The sequence below is a fragment of the Callospermophilus lateralis genome, chromosome 4 (assembly GCF_048772815.1).
Source record: "Callospermophilus lateralis isolate mCalLat2 chromosome 4, mCalLat2.hap1, whole genome shotgun sequence".
NCBI lineage: Eukaryota > Metazoa > Chordata > Mammalia > Rodentia > Sciuridae > Callospermophilus > Callospermophilus lateralis.
This window is the reverse complement of record NC_135308.1, coordinates 126,821,533-126,838,847: the sequence shown is the minus strand read 5'-3', so window position 1 is coordinate 126,838,847 and position 17,315 is coordinate 126,821,533. Positions and strand designations below refer to the sequence as shown.

Here is a 17,315-nt window from a genome sequence, read left to right as displayed (position 1 = left end):
ACTCAGTTTCAAGTATTTTGTTATAGCATCTGAAAACAGTCAAAGACAACAGCTATATGATAAAATTTCATTGTTGGACTTACTGATTCTGAAACTCATAATTTACATAGAGATCTGAGCTTGTTTACTATTGTCTTTACTAGCTTGCAAGGAACACTATAACAGTTACACATACAGAGGGTTGGGTGTGGGAATGTTTAGTCTATCAACAATGCTATTTTTAACATGATTTAAACTGCTTTAGCAATATGTATTTACATCTAAATAATTATTAAATTACAAATATTCTTATTCAATTCAAATACATTTATTCACTGGTACTATTATGTATATAAAGGAAAATGCCTTCAAATTCATTTATAACTCAAATTCATTTATAACAAATTAAGATTATGCTATTCTTATGGGAAGACTGCTTTTTTTTTTTTTTTTTCCCCTTGTGGTACTGAGGATTGAATTCCGGGAGCACTGTACCATTGAGCTACATCCCCAGTCCTTTTTTAAAATTTTAAAAAATTTTTAAAAAATTTAAAAAAATTTTTTTAAAAATTTTGAGGGCTGGGATTGTGGCTCAGCGGTAGAGCACTGGACTAGCACTTGCCTAGCAAGGGTGGGACCCAGGTTCGATCCTCAGCACCACATAAAAATGAAGGCATTGTGTTGTGTCCATCTACACCTAAAAAATAAATATTAAAAAAAAAAAGAAAAAAATTTTGAGACAAAGTCTTGCGAAGTTCCTTAGACTGGCTTCTAACTGTTGATCCTCCTGTCTCAGCCTCCTGACTTACTAGGATTGCAAGTGTATATCACCACAGCTGGCCTCAGGAAAACTACATTTAATGTGATTTCAGGGTCAATCCCAGGTACAAAGTAGTTAATTCAGAGCCATTTTGGAATGGATTGGCTCAGGACATGGAATCAGAAAGCAGAAAGAAAGCCTACTCTCCTCACCACGGACAAAATATAAACCCCAAAGGCATGCCTCCAGTGACCCTCTTCCTCTAACCATATTCTACCTGCCTGAAGTTACCACCCAGTTAATCTCTGTCAGGGGATTAGTGCACAATTGGGTTAAGGTTCATAACCCAATCATTTTACCTCTAAACTACTTGCATTGTCTCATGCATGAGCTTTTGGAGACATCTCATGTCTAAACCATAACATTGGCAGATCTTACTAAACTTATTTAACTCATTTTTGTTTCTTAGAATAATAAATGCTTTGAAAATATTATAGGGGCTGGGATTGTGGCTCAGCTGTAGAGCGCTCGCCTAGCACGGACGGGACCTGGGTTCAATCCTCAGCACCACATAAAAATAAAATGCATTGTGTTGTGCCCATCTACACCAAAAAATAAATATTAAAAAAAAGAAAAGCTGCTTAAACTATTACTATGAGAAGAAAAATTTTTAAAAATCATTAATGGTTCTAAACAATGTATCTCATCAATAATTTTTTTTCTGTGTGTGTTTATAAATATTTCACCAATTACATGTGTAATAGATGGGCCCAAGAAAGAAAAAGTCGATAAGGTAATGCTTTAGCTTTTATGAGCTCTGCTAAGTCAAGGTCTCTAACTGATGTAGATGGATCAGTTAAAACCTCATTTGTTAGCTGGCTATCACTACATGATATCCTTTCTCAAAAAAAAGCAATCTTATAGTTTGTTTTCCTCAGCATAGCTCCATTGCTGCTACTGTTTAAAGGTCAGTATTAATTACCTTTACTATTTCATTTGTCATGTATCTCATACCCATACATTTCTATACATCACTCTCACCCTGAGAACTAAATTAGCTAAGTTATTTCTAGCCATCTTTTCGCCACAGTAAGACATTGAAAAGAACATTTTTCTGTTCTATATATAAAATACGGAAAGGAATTATCCTGTAACATATGTAAAACTCTTAATAAAGATTTAGTTAAGTACCCTGAGCATGCTAATCTGGTATTCATTCATCAAATATTTTTAAATGTATAAGTGTAAAAACACTTCAAAATTAGAAAGGCCTAAGAATTCTGATTTGGGTCATATTAGGTCTCTTGAAACAAAAATTTAGCATTCTGATGCCTTTTAAGTAAGCTCTGAGATAATTCTTGTAGCTGAATAGTTATCTGGGGAGATTTTTTTGTATCTTGTTTTCAGAAATAACTATCACAGAATTTAGATTTTGAAAAATGTAAAGGCTTTTTTAATTTAGGAGTACAGTGACAGTTGCACAGCCAGTCCATATGTTGTTTAGTTATTATATTTTAATGTGTTTTCTGATCAACCTCCAAGAGACTGAAGCTGGTGATTCTAAGCATTCACATTTTTTTTTTTCCAACAGAAAGAACTCCCTGCTGCCCCATTTTAAACAGTTTAATATATCTTTAGCTTAATATTAAGATATCTTCTGGATAAAGTTACAATTCTGGATCCTACTGTAAAACTTAAACAAATACTTGCATCAGATGGAAAGATTACCCGGATTTTTTTTTTTTTTTTTTTTTTGTTATTGCCACATATGGATTAGTTGCCACAGGCTAATTTTGCTGTCTCCTACACAGGACTTGCTCCTCTCCGCCTCCATTCTTCTGTATATTGCCATTCCCTCCACCTGCAGCATTCGCCTTTCTTTCCTTTTTTTTTGCTTCAAAATTTGCATCTATATGATTTCCTGTAGAAATTCTTTCATAATTTACTCCATGTAACTGTTGCTTATATTCTTTGCTTTACCTTAAGATTTAACGCTGATAGATACAGATTCAACTAACGTGAGATATATGGCTGTCATGTACAAACATCCATATAGTGTTAAGATTAACTGTCTCAGGGGCTGGTATTGTGGCTCAGCAGTAGAGTGCTCGCCAAACACAGGCAGGACCTGAGTTCGATCCTTAGCACCACATAAAAAAAAAAATAAAGGCATTCTCAGCACCATATAAAAAAAATAAAGGCATTGTGTTGTGTCCATCTATACCTAAAAAGAAAAATATTAAAAAAAGATTAATTGTCTCATCTAATTTTCATAGATGTCCTATGAGTTATTTCAGTTGTATAAATGAAATTAATAAATTTCCTCAGTTATAATTTTAGGTTTAGCTATTAAAATTTGAACTTTCTTCCAATTTTAAAATACCTTCTTATGGTATATCGTTCTGTCTTTCTCTATTCTGCAGTCATTCATGCTTTCTACCCTTCAACCCATTAATATTTCTTATGACATATATGTGCACACACAATCAACCCAAACTGCTTTATTCAGGTATAATTTACATAAAATAAAATGTACCCATTTAAAGTATTCAGTTGCATTTTGACAAATGTACACACTCATGCACCTACTACAATTTAGATGTAGAACATTTCCATTGTCCCCTAAATTCCTAAATGCCTCTTTGTACTTAATCTGTTCCTCTCTCACCCCTCCCCTAGATAATAACTGGTCTGGGTTCTGGCACTGAAAATTATTTTTGTTTAAGAAGTTGTACAGGTGAAATCATAGAATACGTATTGTTGTCTTACCTTTGCTCAGTATTATTTTCAAGATTGGTCCTTTTTCTGTTTTGAATTTTGTCTCTCTTTGTGGGAAGCCATTCTCACACGTGATTGGGCACCTCCCTGATTGGGTGTGAGGTGTTCTGGCTAAACTGTGTCAGAACGAATCCCCACCCTCTCTAGGTGCGAGAGCCCATCCGTGTGGGGGTGTGACTGACCATTGACCCTGAGACCAATCACTGACCCTGACCTTGGAATGCTGTCCCCCTCGACCTTCATTGGATGGAATTTTCCCCTGAATTTCTTGTTCCCCAATAAAAGGCCACTCCCTGGCTTGCTCGCTCTCTCTCTCCTGCTAGTCCTGAGTAAGCCTCGCTGCCCCACTGGTGGGGTGGCTGGAGGCAGGAGCCAGAGGGAGGGCCTTCTCAGACCTGGTCAAAGAAAAAGGTAAATTGAGTTTTGTGTGTTTATTTTGATCTCACTAGTTAACTTCTATGCTTCGAACCTCCTGTATGAAGCTAGCGTGCTGGTCGCGCAGTGGATCTCTTTTCTAGAAGTTTTATAGTGCTGGCTTTTGTATTTGGGTCTGTGGTTCATTTTGAGTTAATTTTTGAGTTTAATGCAAGAGCCAAGTTTTTATGTCTAGGTTTTTTTTGTTGTTGTTGTGCTGGGGAGTGAACCCAGGACCTTGTGCATATGAGGCAAGCATTCTACCAACTGAGCTATATACCCAGCCCCACAAAATATCTAGTTTTTATTGAAATATTTTTCTTTGCCATTTTGGTATCTTTGCACTTTTGTTGGATGTGAATTGATCACATGTGTATGGGTCCATTTCTGAACTTTCTTTTCTGTTCCGTTGGTATGGATGTATGTGATATGTCAATACTACACCTTTTTGATTATTTTTATAAGTTTTGGAGATGGAGTAAATCCTTCCAACCTATTAGTATTTTAAAAATAGAAAAAAAAGTCTTTGTATTTACCTAGTTGGCCGCATTGCTTTTTTATTTATATTGTGTTTATGTTATTGATTTTTATTTTCTGGATTTATTTACTATTTAGGTTTATTAGTATTTTTTTTAGTTTCTGCTTTCGTAGGCATTACCACCAACAGGAACTTTGCTTGTTATTTTCCAGGCCAGCTATTGTTTGTATTAAGGAAGAAACAAAATACTTTTAGCTGTTCAGAAGGGATTGTCAGCAGTTGGTATTCTTTCGCTGCACCATCATTGGTAGTATGCAATTTTTATTATGGCATAGTTAACTGATTATTTTTTAGCAGATCCTCAACTGGAGTTGCAACAATGAAATTATGTACCAGAAGTAGAAATCTGATATTTGACAGGAAATGAAACTGTAACCTTTTTATTTACTTTAAAATCACCTCTCCCCCGCCTCCATTTCCTGTCTTTGACAGAAACATCCAAGCCTTGCATAAAGGTTTGAGGAACCCTAATGGCTATTGCCATAGTGTGTACTTAGTGTGAATATGTTTAATGGAAGAAAAATGTTAGATACAAATTGCACTTAATTAAGTTTCTGACTACATATAAGTGAAAGTTAAAACAAAACAAAAAAAACCAATCTTGGATTAATACAATTCTTGATTTCCAAATAGCACCTGGATGCTCTTCTCTTTCTTCTTTTCTTAAACCACTTTAATTTATAGTAAAAATAATAGGAGAAAAGTGTTGCATATTATGGCTGTTTTTTTCCTGTGTATTTTTGATCCTCCTAGTTATATTGTGTGTTTTCCTAAGGAGAAGCTAGGAACTTTTCTTCTGCTTATTTTTTTGTCCTAATTCTTTACTTCCCATGTATTGGAAATGTTGATGAATCTTGTATGTGCATTTTAAATAATTTGCTCTGGTGAATAATAAGGCCTGGTCTATAATAAAAATTTGATATATATTTTTTTCCTACTGAAATTACATTACCCTTTGAAAAACATTTCTAAGCTTTGCACTTGATACAGCTTAGAACTTTAGAAAACACATAGGTGATGAGGTAGAGATGAAGTTAATTGTGTCATTTCTGAACACCTGAGTCTCTCCTTTTAAAGTTGTTGATGTAGGTTGATTGTGGTCAAGTATCTTTGGAGGGTGTGTCATCACTTATTTGTGTCCACTCCTGTATTTGCTTCATAAGAACTGAGTAGATTGTAATACTGGTCAGACAAATGGAAATGTCAGTCAGCTGCTCAAATAGATATTTTTAGAAATGTCTTTCCTCTTCGTACTAATTGTGTAGTTGACCACAAATTCTTCATTTGATAGTGGGTAAGAAGAACTGAAGTGGGAGCTCCAGAAGAAGAAAATACCTTGTACTATAGGATCCAAAATAAAACTGAGGTAGAGATTACATTGCTTATTAAGGATGATTTTTTTTCTCCTTATGATTCTAATGAAAACCTGATCTTAAAAAATGCATGTGACATTTATATGATAGATTTTATTTAATGGCTAAAACACCCCATTAACAAACATAAGTGAATATTATGGTATTGTATTTTTTCTTGTGATAGCATTTAGGGTATTTTATGTTCTAAGTTTGACAATGATTTTGCTTTTATAAGTTCATTTTAAAATACTTTGAAACTAACTTTCATTTTGTTTCCTTATTCAAAGATAGCCTATTTTGATTTAAAATGACTGAAATAGTATCTATATTTATTTAGAGTTCTTTAGAAAAAGCAATAGGAAGCTTTGACTGAGAAAATAATTTACAACTCTTCAAACTTGAAAAAGTGAATTTAAAAAAGTTTTTTTTTTTAGTTGTAGATAGACACATACCTTTATTTTTATGTGGTGCCAAGGATCAAACCCAGTGCCTCACATGTACCAGGCAAGCGCTCTGCCACTGTGCCATAAGCCCAGCCCTGAAAAAGTGAATTTTAGAAAGAAGAGATATTTGAGCAGCTCCAGGATTTAGAGAGCAGAAAGAATAGACAGCCTCCATAAAGGAGACTCTATTAAGAAAATTCTTTTCTGATTATTTTTGATTTAAGTGATCACTCTGCTCATTAATCAGATTTCTCAGGGTGAGATAGAAAGGGACTGGTTGGCCAACTTGGGTTTTTTGATTTTTTTTTTTTTTTTTGGTTAGGCGAGAGATTGTGGTATCAAGATTGCATAAGTTGGAGGAGGGATGCTTTCCTCAAAGTTCATGGTGCATGTTATCAGAGAAAGGGGAGGTAGATTTGGATAGGTTAAAACAGAAATCTGTGACTGCTGTAGTTTTTAAGTGCATGTGGTATTTCTTTAATCTCATAACACAATATTAACTATTTTTTTCTTTTTGGCTGAACTCAGATCTTGCAGCCTTTATACATTTGGCCTGATATGATATGGCATTTATTAAGTGTCCATGAAGCCTATTCTGCTTTACACTATAGTTGCTTTCTATCAGTCTTTCACTAATATTCTTAATTGAATAAATTATTTGAATATATAGACTTAATTACTTTTAAGGAAAATTTTTCTTTTTTCCTTTATCTATTTAATGAATTCTTTTTTTTCAGTGCCTGCTTTGGCCAGGTATTACATAAGATGTCAATGTTTCAAAATCCAGTAAGAACTAATAAGCTTTGTTGTTTATGGAAATTACAGGGCTGTTACAAAAGTTTATTGAAGGACATACGCTAAAAATATAAAGGAGAATCTAGACTTCCTCCCCACCCCCCTGAATAGTAAAAACTCGAGACAGTTGTGATTTGTGAAAAACTTTAGGATCAAGTACTTATTGGAACCTAGGGAAGGAGAATCTGTCTCATTCTGGAGGAGTCATCTTTTTACCAGAAAGGGGAATACTTGAGCAAAGTCTTGAATAAGAAGTAGGCATAGGAAAATGAAGAGTGGAGAATATTTTTATGGCATAGACAGTGGCATAGGAGCTGAGTACTAGAAGTAAGAGGGGGCTTCAAATAGTTTATCATGTCTGGGGATAAGAGCACAAAGTGGCTGGATGTGTCAGATCATGGAAAGGCTTAATGGAATAACTATGGTATGAGGAGGAGTCTTTGAATAATTTTGAGAAGGGAGCCACATAAGATTTATATATATTTCTGAAAGATAAGAGATGGTACAAACCAAGAAAGCTATTTGCTTTTTTTTTTTTTTTTTTTTTTTTTTTGCCAAGTTTTAAATTCTTGGGGCTTGAAGTAAAGAGTAGCAGTAAGAAAAGTGTTAAGAGTCCAGAAGGCTAATTGGGCTGTGGAGAATACAGATGAAGAAGCACCCTTTAGGATAAAGAAAATGAGAGTTTCTTTTGGGACAAGTCAAGTGGTATGTTTGAGAAGGACTTCCAATGTAGAACTGCTCAGGAGGCTGTTGGGTTTATGAGGCTAAACAGACAAAGGACTAGGAATAATCAACCTGTGATGGCAGTTGTAGCCATTGATGTCCAGTGAGAAGAGAGGAGAAGATGACCTATGGGGAAACATCTTTGGATGGCACAGAGGGGATAGGAGGCTGTGAAGTACTGACCAGAAAAGTGGAAGAAAAAACTGGAATATCTATTTTAGAAATCTAGGAGAAAGAATATTATAGAAGGATTTATTTAATACTGTCAATTCAGAATTTTCTAGCCCTTGAGATTTTTTTCAATGGATAGAATGCCTTTATTTTATTTGTTTTTTATGTGGTGCTGAGGATCGAATCCAGTGCATGCTAGGAAAGTGCTGAGCTACAGCCCCAGGCCTAGCCCTTGAGATCTGATGGATGATGAAATTACTAATGAAGATCTGTGTCACTGTTAATTTAATGACTTAAAAAAATTAAATACATCCTTTAAAACATTCAGTGTAACAATTTATTGTTTATACCCATGTTACTATCCTATAATATGACTTACAGGAATCTAATTAGTCAGAATAACTGAAAGTGACTGGAGTATAAACTAAAAGCTTTCCCTTTGTGAATTTTATAAAAAATTGATAATTTTAAAGGTTAAAAAAACCCTCTAAGAAGTGAAACATTTTAGTTTTCTGATTTTTAAAAACAAGTAATAATTTAATGAAGGGAAGAAAACAGAACATTGTAATACAAGAGAATATTGACCCAATCTTATTATATTTCTAGTACAATGATTCTATTTTTTTGTTTATTTTACTATTTTAGTTGTGACCTTTAAAAATGAGAAAGCTATTTTATATCTAAATATATCCACATGCTAAAGACCTGGTGATGCTTAAGATTTGGAATCAAGTAGAGGATTGCATGTAACATTAAAGAAATAAATTATAAACTTGCGAATGAATAAAGGATGTATGGAAAATTTGATGTCTGCTTTAACACAATCTCCTGATTTTATTTTTCAATATAAAAATGATTTTGTTGAATCCTACACTATTTCTCATGTATATTTTTTATAAGATAGGGTGTAAATATTGTCAGAAATACGTACATTATTCGTATCTATTGGATATAGGTAGATTATCTTTTATCCTTTTTGCTCAATTTGGACAGCTTTAACATAAAGGGACTGGTTAGGGAGAGAGGTTTCTCAGTTCAGCCCCTTACATATTTTATAGATAATTTATCTTCTGTTCTAGATTTATTATTGTGTGATGAAGGGAGTTACCTATTAACAAGTAAAAGTGAGAGTATCTAATTGCTATAATTGTTTTTAACAACATTGAATAGTTCTGCTTAAAATAGGTAATTTATAGTAACTTTCCCACCCAGCCTTGTGTTTTCTTAAATACATTTTTCTTCCTTTACTGATAGTACCTTGCTTAATTGGAGCAAATATCAGATAAATTAGAATGTTACCTCAATTTACTGCATTTCAATTCATTGTACACAAATGGAGCACAACTCTTCATATCTCTTGTTGTACACAGTGTGGGGTAATGATGTCTGTCTCATTCCACCATCTTTCCTACTGGCTTCACCTTTCCCTCCCCTACCTCCCCTTTGCCCAATCCAGAATTCCTCCACTCATCTCATCCCCCATCCTGCACCCATTATGGATCAGTATCCACTCATCAGAGAAAACATTCAGCCTTTGGTTTTTTTGGGACTGGCTTACTTCTCTTAGCATGATATTCTCCAACTCCATCCATTTACCTGCAAATGTCACAATTTTATTTTCTTTTAATGCTGAGTTATATTCCATTGTGTAGATATACCACAGTTTCTTTATGCATTCATCTATTGAGGGCATCTAGATTGGTTCCACAGTTTAGCTATTGTGAATTGGGCCAGCAAGTTACTTTACTTCTTAGAACCTCAGTGTCCTCATTTTGAAAATGAGGCTACAATGAAAAATTACTTGCCTTATAGTGCTATCCTAATGACTACATGAGGTGATGCTTTTGAAGATCTTATCGTCTCTTAGAATGTAAATTGATCGTGTTCCTGCCTTGAGTAGAACCTTTGTTGGCTTTCTCTTTCACACTGAGTAAAACTCAGACTCATTACTTGACAATCTCCACAGCCTCATCCAGGACCATTCTTCTTCACTGCTATGCTTTAGACATATTAGCCTTTGAGTAAAGAGCCTGTTTTCACCCTGAGCCTCAGTTATGCCTTTCCCCCACCAGCTTCTTCATTTCTTATCTTCACAGAGAGTCTTTATGTGATGTACAAGTTTAGATGTGGAACTGCTATTTTAACAGAGCCAAATGCATGATGTCTTAATTTTTTTTAACAGATTATATTTCCTTTTTAATGTAGTGGTAGGTAAGTAATAAAGAGCTGGAATGACACTGCTATTCTAAGGCAAGAACAAACGGCATCAGACAGTTTGAGCTGGTTTTTCCAATTTTACATATACTCTCAGAGTTTATTAGGTTTCTACATATCTGCTACAAATTGATTTGTTTTAGAAATAGTTCCTTAAGAGGGTAAAATTAGGTATTCACATTTAAAATTTTTAATTTTCACTTGTCGAAGATTCCCCATTATTTTTAGTGTTATGGTATGCGCCTTAATGTCTAGTTTTTGATTGTAGTTTGTAAATGCTTAAAAAAAATTTTGTCCTAGGTGGAAACAAGAAACAACTTGGAATCTTTTAAGATATTTATTAAATAATGAATTTCCTGATGATATTTGAGTTCAAGCATTATTTATTTTTATTTATTTTTTTTGGTACTGAGGATTGAATCCAGGGGTGCTTATTCAATGAACTATATTCCTCTGTCCTTTTATTTATTTTTTATTTTGAGGCAGGGTTTTGCTGAATTGCTGAGTTTTTCCGAGGCTTGCCTCAAGTTAGTGATCCTCCTGTCTCGGCCTTCTACATTGCTGGAATTATAAGGATATGCCGCCGTGCCTTGCCTGGCATTATTTACAAAAAACAACTAAGATTGAAATGAAGTAGTGATATAATAACTTCATACTGCTTTTTCAGAGAGGAAGACCACATTATTAACTTTTTAGACTTGGCCTTTTTTGTGGTTCTGGTATAAGATTGTGGCATAACTCAAGAAGGTTGGAGAGAAGAGAATATGTAGTGAAATTTAAAGTTACTATCAATTTTTAGGCCTATATCGGACTTTTATTGGCTGAGGTGACTTAAAGAATGGCATGTGGGGGATGTTTCTCTTACACTCTGTGTCTGTTGTGGCTTTCCAGGTTGATTTGACAAGTATCTATTACTTCAGGATGTACCTTTCTAAAGCAGCCTCTTGATTCATTTCATAATTCTGAAGCTTTTGTTTGATGGTTAACTACAGTGCAAAAAGCATTCAGGAATAAAGATGAGACTTTATGATGTATGATTTATGTACAAAGAGTTTCTTCAAATTGTTTAAAACCAGGTAGAAAAGATTCTGCTTATCATAATTCTCAGACATTTGTAAAAGTGAAGTCTCCTTAGGAATGTCCTGTGACTCACTGTTGATTTGATCTGTTTTTAACAACACTTAAATAGTACAGGTGAAATGTTACAGGGTGTACCATTGGGTAGGAGTGAAACGGAACAGGATGAATAGACTTTTAGAAGACAATTCTCTATTAATCTCTTGTATTTCTGCTTATCTTGCAAGTAAAGAATTGTCTGCTTGTTCTAGACTTTATTTTCAAGGATGTTTGTATAGTAAATATCTGATGGAGAGAGACAGTATCTTCCTGTGGAGGAAAAAGAAAGCATGCTTGTTGCCCATTGTAAAATGTTTTCTATTTTACTGCAACCCCCTGCTGTCTTCCTGCATTCACTTAAGTCTGTTTATATTACTTCTTTGGAACTCAGTATGAATAAGATAGATAACTAGAAAAGACAGGAAAAGTAATGGTGGAAATTTAGGATTTTCTGAACTGCTGACTTTGCAAGTGTTTTAGAAGTTTTGTTTCACTCTAAGGGAATAATAGCAGAGATCTCAGACCATGTGGTTTAAGCAAGGAAAATGATGTGAAACTCTAATCAGCAGATCCATACTCAATGAAAATGCCTTTCCATCAAAAGATTGGAAATATGTTTGCATTCTAGTTGTGATAAATATTTAAGATATAAATTTATTTATATATAAATACTACTTTGATTCCATATAAGAAACAGTTTTTCTTTAGGAGATATTTATGCTGATCATGCAGGATAAAAACATTTGCACTGAATTTGAAAGAAGCTGCAATATACTTTATTGATTTGCTGTGTTATCGTTGTTACCTTACATTCCCCTAACCCCCTGGCCAATATATTACTCAAAAGACAGGTCCTAGTATGGACTTTAAAGTTGAGGTAATATTTTACACCTTATTTTCTTTTGCATTGTGGTAATTGATGCAAGCAATATTTAGACAAGAGTTAAAACAGGCTCTTAGATTGTAGAATATTAGAGTTTTAGGGAAATCTCAGTAACTGTCATCTTAGTCTCATAATTTTACTTAGGAAATTTAGGTTCAGAAATATAAAATAGTATAGAGGTGTGGACCTCTAAATGATAGCAAGTGTGTAATATCATTTATATCTTATCATGCTACATTAGGATAGGGGAAAGTAAAATGCCTTGGGAATGGACATTTCATGGCATAGTACAGTTTTGTGGCAGGATCTTCTAATATTTGGTATGGTGGTGTACATTGATGAACATTTTTTATTTTTTAGAATTATTATATTAGAAAAATGAAACTTGGGGCTGGGTGTGGAAAAAAATGAAACTTTTGATTTAAACAAGGAAATGTGTGTATTTTATTAATTAAGCTAAAGTTAAAATAGAGAAGGAGTAAAAACAAGTAACTATATACTAGTGGTACATGGAAAACATTTTGAAATTGGTACTATAGAGAAACACTAATAGAGGGAGAAACAGTTGCTGGGCACAGTAGTACATGTCTATAATCCTAGCGGCTTGTGAGGCTGAGGCAGGAGAATCCCAAGTGCAAAGACAGCCTCAGCAATTTATCCAGACCCAGTTTCAAAATAAAAAGTAAAATGGGCTGGAGATGTGGCTCAGTGCCCCTGACTTCAAACCGTGATGTGTACACACACACACACACACACACACACACAGAAGGGGGAAATAGTTAAGTTGATATCTTGCAGAATAATTATGTGATTGATAGAACAATAAACACTTGAAAAAAGTTCAGTTATTTCTTTTGTGTTGTATATTGATGAGTAGATCCTACTGATTTAGTTGAGTATTTGTGTGTTAATGGGAGTGTCCTTATTTTTTTATAATGTATAACTTTATTTTTTTATGTGGTGCTGTGGATTGAACCCAGTGTCTCACATGTGTTAGGCAGGCACTCTACCACTCAGCCACAACCTCAGCTCCCCCCCCCCCCCCCCCAGAATGTTCTTAAAACATTTTCTCCTCTTGGACTATTTAAAATATTGGTCATCATAAAGAGACATGTAATACTCTTCAGTTATGCCAGCAATTTTTTTCAAAGGTTTTTGAATTAAAATGAAACAGTATATATAAAAACATTACAACAGTGTCAACTGTTTAAAAAAAATAGTCGTATTTAAAAAAAAGTAGTCGTACAATTTGTATACTCTAAAGTGCGTAACTCTTATAGGTCAATGAATTCTTACATGTGTATACACAAAAAACTACTGCTCAGGGCAAGATACAGATGATTTCAAGGTCCACAGTGGTCTCTGCCTTCCCACCTCTGGTCAGTGGTACAATGATAACCACTATTCTAATTGTTCTTAAGTTTCTAGAACAGTGGTTAGCACATAGTAGGTGTTCAGAAATGTTAAGTGAATGAATGTGGTCTTCAGATCTTATATGCTGTCATAGATTCTTTATACATTACAATTTTTGCCCTTATAGTTGTTTTCTCTTTATTTTTATTTTTATAAATGTTTAAAATGTGTTATATCTGGCCAATTTTTCTTTTATTTCTTATGCTTCTTCAAAGACAGGTATTTCTTCATGCACTAAACAAATATTCCATTTTCATTCTCCCCACCCTTGCCAAAAATTTGAAGTAAAATATTTGTCTTATTTGAACTGCAGTTAATTTTGTTGTGCTCATAAGTTTTTCATTTTAAAACATTTTAAAGTTCAAGTAAATCAGCTCTCAGTTGTTCAGTGCATATGGTGTTGTCATAAACCTGAAAAGATATCACACTTGTAAAATATTCAGAAAAAATTCTTTTTTTTCCTATTTTTTTATTGGTTGTTCAAAACATTACAAAGCTCTTGACATATCATATTTCATACATTTTATTCAAGTGGGTTATGAACTCCCATTTTTACCCCCAAAACAGATTGCAGAATCACATCAGTTACACATCCACGTTTTTACATAATGCCATATTAGTGACTGTTGTATTCTGCTACCTTTCCTATCCCCTACTATCCCCCCTCCCTTCCCCTCCCATTTTCTCTCTCTACCCCATCTTCTGTAGTTCAATTCTCTCCCTTTTTTTTCCCCTTTCCCCTCACGACCTCTTATATGTAATTTTGTGTAACAATGAGGGTCTCTTTCCATTTCCATGCAATTTCCCTTCTCTCTCCCTTTCCCCCCACCACTTGCCTCTATTTTATGTTAATCTTTTCCTCATGCTCTTCCTCCCTGCTCTGTTCTTAGTTGCTCTCCTTATATCAAAGAAGACATTTGGCATTTGTTTTTTAGGAATTGGCTAGCTTGACTTAGCATTATCTGCTCTAATGCCATCCGTTTCCCTGCAAATTCCATGATTTTGTCATTTTTTAGTGCTGCGTAATATTCCATTGTGTATATATGCCACATTTTTTTAATCCATTCATCTATTGAAGGGCATCTATGTTGGTTCCACAGTCTAGCTACTGTGAATTGTGCTGCTATGAACATTGATATGGCAGTATCCCTATAGTACGCTCTTTTAAGTTCTTCAGGGAATAGTCCGAGAAGGGCGATAGGTGGGTCAAATGGTGGTTCCATTCCCAGCTTTCCCAGGAATCTCCATACTGCTTTCCAAATTGGCCGCACCATTTTGCAGTCCCACCAGTAATGCACAAGTGTACACTTTTCCCCACATCCTCGCCAGCACTTATTGTTGTTTGACTTCATAATGGCTGCCAATCTTACTGGAGTGAGATGGTATCTTAGGGTGGTTTTGATTTGCATTTCTCTGACTGCTAGAGATGGTGAGCATTTTTTCATGTACTTGTTGATTGATTGTATGTCCTCCTCTGAGAAGTGTCTGTTCAGGTCCTTGGCCCATTTGTTGATTGGGTTATTTGTTATCTTATTGTTTAATTTTTTGAGTTCTTTGTATACTCTGGATATTAGGGCTTTATCTGAAGTGTGAGGAGTAAAAATTTGTTTCTAGGATGTAGACTCCCTATTTACCTCTCTTATTGTTTCTCTTGCTGAGAAAAAACTTTTTAGTTTAAGTAAGTCCCATTTGTTTATTCTTGTTATTAACTCTTGTGCTATGGGTGTCCTATTAAGGAATTTGGAGCCCGACCCCACAGTATGTAGATCGGAGCCAACTTTTTCTTCTATCAGATGCAGAGTCTCTGATTTAATATCAAGCTCTTTGATCCATTTTGAGTTAACTTTTGTGCATGGCGAGAGAAAAGGATTCAGTTTCATTTTGTTGCATATGGATTCCCAGTTTTCCCAGCACCATTTGTTGAAGATGCTATCCTTCCTCCATTGCATGCTTTTAGCCTTTTTATCAAATATAAGAAAATTGTAATTTTGTGGATTGGTCTCTGTGTCCTCTATTCTGTACCATTGGTCCACCCGCCTGTTTTGGTACCAGTACCATGCTGTTTTTGTAACTATTGCTCTGTAGTACAATTTGAAATCTGGTATCGCTATGCCGCCAGATTCACACTTCCTGCTTAGAATTGCTTTTGCTATTCTGGGTCTTTTGTTATTCCATATGAATTTCATGATTGCTTTATCTCTTTCTACAAGAAATGCTGTTGGGATTTTGATTGGCATTGCATTAAACCTATAGAGAACTTTGGGTAATATCGCCATTTTGATGATGTTAGTTCTGCCTATCCGTGAACAGGGTATATTATTCCATCTTCTAAGATCTTCTTCTATTTTTCTCTTCAGGGTTCTGTAGTTTTCATTGTATAAATCTTTCACCTCTTTTGTTAGGTTGATTCCCAAGTATTTTGTTTTTTTTTTTGAGGATATTGGGAATGGAGTGGTTTTCCTCATTTCCATTTCAGAAGATTTGTTGCTGATATACAGGAATGCCTTTGATTTATGTGTGTTGATTTTATATCCTGCTACTTTGCTGAATTCATTTATTAGCTCTAGTAGTTTCTTTGTAGACCCTTTTGGGTCTGTTAGATATAGTATCATATCTACCGCAAATAGTGATAATTTAAGTTCTTCTTTTCCTATTTTTATGCCTTTAATATCTTTTGTCTGTCTAATTGCTCTGGCTAGTATTTCAAGAACTAAATTGAATAGAAGTAGTGAGAGAGGGTATCCCTGTCTTGTTCCAGATTTTAGAGGGAATGCCTTCAGTTTTTCTCCATTTAGAATGATGCTAGCCTGAGGGTTAGCATATATAGCTTTTACAATGTTGAGGTAAGTTCCTGTTACCTCTAGTTTTTCTAGTGTTTTGAACATAAGGGGATGCTGTACTTTGTCGAATGCTTTTTCTGCATCTATCGAGATGATCATATGGTTCTTATCGTTAAGTCTATTGATGTGGTGAATAACATTTATTGATTTCCGTATATTGACCCAGCCTTGCATCCCAGGGATGAATCCTACTTGCTCATGGTGCACAATTTTTTTGATATGCTTTTGTATTTAATTCGCCAGGATTTTATTGAGGATTTTTGCATCTAAGTTCATTAGAGATATTGGTCTGTAGTTTTCTTTCTTTGCAGTGTCTTCATCTGGTTTCGGGATCAGGGTGATGTTGGCCTCATAGAATGAATTTGAAAGAGCTCCTTCTTTTTCTATTTCTTGAAATAAATTGAAAAGTATTGGTATTAATTCTTCTTTGAAGGTTTTGTAAAACTCTGCTGTATTCCCATCCGGTCCAGGGCTTTTATTGGTTGGTAGTCTTTTGATGGCTTCTTCTATTTCCTCCTTTGTTATTGGTTTGTTTAAATTGTGTGTGTCTTCCTGACTCAATCTGGGCAGATCATATGACTTAAGAAATTTATCGATATCTTCACTATCTTCTATTTTATTGGAATATAGGGTTTCAAAATACTTTCTAATTATCTTTTGTATTTCTGTAGTGTCTGTTGTGATATTGCCTTTTTCATCCCGTATATTAGTAATTTGAGTTCTCTCTCTTCTTCTCTTCATTAGCATGGCTAAGGGTATGTCAATCTTATTTATTTTTTTGAAGAACCAACTTTTAGTTTTATCAATTTTTTCAATGGTGTTTTTTGTTTCAATTTCGTTGATTTCCACGCTGATTTTAATTATTTCTTGTCTTCTACTACATTTGCTGTTGT

General features: G+C 34.5%; 1 protein-coding gene across 5 annotated transcripts in view; it reads left to right on the top strand.

The window, feature by feature from the left end:
* Nucleotides 1-17,315, top strand: part of Osbpl8 (oxysterol binding protein like 8) — a 192,452-nt gene that overhangs the window by 15,473 nt on the left and 159,664 nt on the right. For 2 of the 5 annotated variants that reach the window (XM_076854893.1, XM_076854892.1), the window contains exon 1: nucleotides 5,769-5,835. The exons of 2 other annotated variants lie outside the window; for them this stretch is intronic. The gene's annotated coding sequence lies outside the window, so the exon portion shown is untranslated. Of the gene's footprint in view, nucleotides 1-5,768; nucleotides 5,836-17,315 lie in introns of those variants that run through there. One more of the 5 variants, XM_076854890.1, reaches the window with a different exon arrangement.